The 4,517-nt window shown below is 51.5% G+C and overlaps 1 long non-coding RNA gene and 1 other non-coding gene across 2 annotated transcripts; both read right to left on the minus strand.

Annotated features, from left to right (window-relative positions):
• Positions 1–216: 216 nt before the first annotated feature.
• Positions 217–4,314, minus strand: LOC121492851. Its single transcript, XR_005988318.1, has 4 exons — positions 4,206–4,314; positions 3,376–3,547; positions 1,542–1,701; positions 217–405 (listed from the first exon to the last, which is right to left on the minus strand). It is a non-coding gene; the product is annotated as an uncharacterized LOC121492851 (long non-coding RNA).
• On the minus strand, positions 1,367–1,443 carry LOC121494109. Its single transcript, XR_005988746.1, has one exon. It is a non-coding gene; the product is annotated as a small nucleolar RNA SNORD112 (small nucleolar RNA).
• Positions 4,315–4,517: the final 203 nt, after the last annotated feature.

The raw sequence follows: 4,517 nt of genomic DNA on the forward strand, positions 1-4,517 counted from the left end.
CATGCTAAGACTTACCTCCTTCTTATGTTCTGGGAACAGGCCCATTTCCCTCTGGCAAGGAGAAGGCCATAAAAGACGCGATCAACCATTTCCCAGCCCTAATCATGCCCCTCAAGCCCGTGATCACCAGCACACTGGACCCTCAGCCACCCCCTACTCGTGGATCACAACCCAGGGTTCTGGGGTCCTGCCGGTAGGGAAGCTGGTGTGGTGCCCTGGAGGGCAGGACAGAGCCCTTGGGGGGCGGTGGGAGGAGGCAGCCTGGGCCCCCCAGGCATGTGTTTGTGGTCTGACGCTTTCTGAGCACTCACCCAGTAGCAGGGCAGATGGCTCAGTCCTCAGGAGAAGAAGGAGGCCTCTCCAGTTAGGGGAAGGCAGATCCAGGCGACCCAGAAGCCCAGGGCACTGGAAAGGGACAAAGGAAAGGGGGTGATTATTAACATGTGGCCGCTTTCTTAAATTCTAGAAAAATGGCAAAACATTTTTGTTTTGAACTAGGAAAATGTGTCAATGAGGCATCACATTCATGGGGACTGTGCTTCGCTGGACTTTTGAACAAGGTGTCAGGGGGAGTTCACCGTGGGGTACGTTTCAAAGCCTGGTTTTAAAGGCTCAGGAGAAGCTGCTTGGGAAGGCCCAGCCAAAGCCCCCAGGTGTAAAAAGGCAGGGCACAGAGACAGGAACAGGCGGCTCTTCCGGGGCCCAGTGCACCCAGTGGGGGCAAGGGGCAGGGGCGATGACGCTGGGAAGCTTCCAGCCAGACCCCAAAGGGTCTTAGGTGCCCGGCTAAGGCTCTTGGACCACATCCCAGAAGCTCCAGGAAGTCAGAGGGAGGATTTAAGCAAGACAGTGGCAAGGTCAAAATGGCATTTTAGAAAGATCAATGAAAATAAACTTTGCAAAACCATTTAACCCAGCTACCCCACCTCCAAGAAGCTGCGATAAAGAAATAACTAGGGACGTGTTTACAGATTTACCTATAAAAATGCTCATTGTGGGGCCATTAGCACTAACAAAACACAGGGACGACTTAGATATTTTTTAGCGGGTTGAGCAAAATCGCACTAATTAAAACCTCAGTTCCTGTCCTGCTCATTTATTTGTGCAAGGGCCACTTTTATTTCATGGATTCCTTTTCATTTATTTTCTTAAATGGTATAACAAGCACCCATGAACCTGTGGCCCCCACCCAGACGACCAGGAGTTTGACCAGAGATTGTATCTGGACACATTCTCCGCCCCCCCAGCACGCTCACAGCTGGGATTTTCAACAATAGAAGAGGGTCTAATCAACAATGGTGCATACATACCCCGGAATATTAAACAGCTCTTAAAAAGAATGAAACAGCCGAGACCTATTGTCTTTAATGGACCTCAGTATTTTGCGCAGAACTGGATTAATCATGATCCTTTGTTCATAGACACTTTGTCATCACTGGTCCAGGCATGTCCCTCTTTAATTTTGCTAATTGATGCATCCATATATTCATTTGTGATAATGTCATAAACACTTGCGAGCCCGCTCCTGAGAAATTACTTACACCTGCCCTGCGCTCCGTCCCCACAGGGTAAGGACCTGGGGCTCTTGCGACAGACAGACAGCCGTGAAGGGGTTAAAGCAGCCCCAGGGCGTACAGATTACAGGGTACTAAGGTGTATTCCAAGGCACGGTGTCGATCTTTATTATCTCCAAGCGGATTCCTGAGGGAAGAAAAATAAGCAGAAGGAAATGTACACTGTGATACAGCTTACGTAGAAAATAAACAAAATCATATATTTTAGAGGTCTATTTATATACATACATAAAAGCACAGAAAAATATCTGGAACCGTGCGCCTGAAACTGGTAACAGCAGTGAAAATGCTGGGGGTGGGGGGAGCTGGGCACGAGGGAGGGGTTGCACACGGCTTTAGCTTTTATCTGCAATGTTTGATTGTTAGTAACGAGTGTATTAATTATCAGTGCATTCCTTGCATAATTAAAATAAACATTTTGTGTGGGGTTTTTTTTTTTCATTTGTTTGTTTGTTGGGGGTTGGGGGTGGGGTGGGGGGTTGTTATCCTGTTTTTACAACAAAAGGAAGAGCATTTTAGCTGATGGCCCTGGACCAGGCACATATCCCCAAAACTGGTTGTGCAGACACGCAGGATTTATTTTATCCCAAAGATCATTCCTCTTTTAATTTTATATGTTCTAAAGCTGGAGCCCCGGGCCTCCCGGTGGCGTGTCAGTGACATGAGGCCAGCAGGTGTGTGCCTGCCGGCTGTGATTTCACCCCCCCCCGCCCCACCAGGCCCCAAATCCCTCCAGAGCCGCCTGGCGGGGGTGTCTGCAATGCACCCATCGGGGCGGACTTTCCTTTTCGGTCTTTAAGAGGTCCCAAAAGCGAATGCCCTGGCCCGTGTTCTCCGGGATTAGCTAAGTGGAATGAGAACGCAGGGAGAATGTCACATGAGCCAGGCCTGGCGGAGGGGACACGCGGGCCTCTGGGGAGCAGCGGCCCCTCAGCTCACATGCGTCAACAGCCGTGCAGCTTGCTGGCGAGGAGCCGAGGAGCCTCGCTGTGTCCCCTGACATCCCCTGACATCCCCGGACAGCTAGATTTCCGCGGAACCCGTGGCTGCCATCATCCCCCCACTTCCCATCCAGAGGGAGTGCAGCTCAAGGGCACAGGTTTGCCTGACCTGAGGGTCCCAGACAAAGGGGTGGGCCCTGCAGGTCCTTGCTTGCTCCTCCCTCGAGTCCAGGGTGGCACGCTGCACCCCTGCCTCCCTCTCGGCCAAGACCCCTCAACTCCCCCTTGCTTGCTGAGCTTCAGACTCCACTCCCCAGGCCCCCTCACAGTTGTCTAGCTGCCAGAATGAATCCCCTTGCAGGCAGGAGGCTAAGTGCGCAGCAGAGACCAGCTCAGTCTCATCTACAGGTGGAGAGCTGAGGCCCCGAGACCCCCCAGAACACAAACCTAAGCCAATTTGCGGCCCCAATCACTACGAGCCCTCATCCGAGCCCTCATCCGCTATCACCCTGGCCTCCATCTGCACAGATCAACTAACCCATCGGTCGGTTACAGTCCCTCCCCTCACTCGCACAGACAGGGACCTTCTAGAACTTTCCTCCCCTCTGCCAGGCAGGGATTTATTTTCGACCATGACTTTGTGCGGAAGAAATGTGAGCACAGGTTAACCAGCGCTCTGCCAGCGTGACCAGCTCTTAATCGCCTTTCCCGTACACGAGGCTCTGCTATTTATTACATAGCATTTTATTTTGGCCTGAGTTCGGTCCTGGAGAATACTTTGAGGTATTTGTCATAGTTTTTTAGATATGAAATATGGTAGGATAAAGAAAAATAAAATGCAGTACCCAGGCTGACATCACCTGCATCCACCTCCGGGCCAGGATAATTCAACATGAAGACGTTCACTCCTCCGGAGGGCCACATAAATCCAGACAATGCCAGTACAAGTTACACAGTTGACTCAAGAAAAGGATCTCTGGATCCCAGCATTGACCCCGACTGTCCCGGCTCCCCTTGTCTTCCCTCTGGGTTCTATAAAAATGAGAAGGGCTTTCTAAGAGGGAGGGGACAGATCCACGTAAAATAAGAATGATTTGTATCTGCGCCGAATACCTACTGTGTGCCAGGCATTTTCTATTTTATTCCATTTAGGGAATCAAGGCAACACTTAAAGATGACGGTCCCCATCCTATAGAAGGGGAGGGGGACTCGCCATCGCTTGACCAAGGTCACCCAGGGCAGTCTGTGCTCTCTGCTTCCCTGGGGCCCCCTTAAGCCCCCATCAGAGAGGTCTCACTTGTTGCACCCCTTTGTATCATGGTCAGAAATTCTAACACCTCCCCTGATTACATATAACAGAGGAACAGCATTATTCTGGATTTTTAATTATATTACCGTATTAATGTGGTATGAGGCCTCTACCTCCCCAGAACCTGTGGTTAAAGACAGGGCGTGGGCAGACCTGTCTTTACAGGTGCTGTAACCCGGGTGGCTCAGCGGTTTAGCGTCACCTTCGGCCCACGGCCTGATCCTGGGGACCGGGGATCGAGTCCCACGTCCGGCTCCCTGCGTGGAGTCTGCTTCTCCCTCTGCCTGTGTCTCTGCCTCTGTGTGTGTGTGTGTGTGTGTGTGTGTGTGTGTCATGAATAAATAAATAAAATTTTAAAAAAAAGAGACAGGGCGTACATACCTGGTCTACTGTGAGGTCAGCCTAGGAGGACCCCATCCATCCCCCTCCGGGCAGGGGTGCCGTCTTGGTTTCGGGGGGCAGGGCCAGGGCTGGGCTACACTTTGGTCTCTGGAACCCACCGACTCACTGCCCATCCAGGGGGCAGTGAGCCTCAGCTGCAGAATAAAGAGCTCAGGTTAGTTCCATCCTGAGGGGGCTGCACACTTACAAATTGTCCAATTTTACAACTCAGAAAATATAAATTCATAGGGCAGACCTTCTGATTCGATCCTGGGCCAGGCATCTGCTCCCTTCCTGGGGGAAAGCGCAGTC

This window comes from Vulpes lagopus, chromosome 6 (genome assembly GCF_018345385.1).
Source record: "Vulpes lagopus strain Blue_001 chromosome 6, ASM1834538v1, whole genome shotgun sequence".
NCBI classification, from domain to species: Eukaryota; Metazoa; Chordata; class Mammalia; order Carnivora; family Canidae; genus Vulpes; species Vulpes lagopus.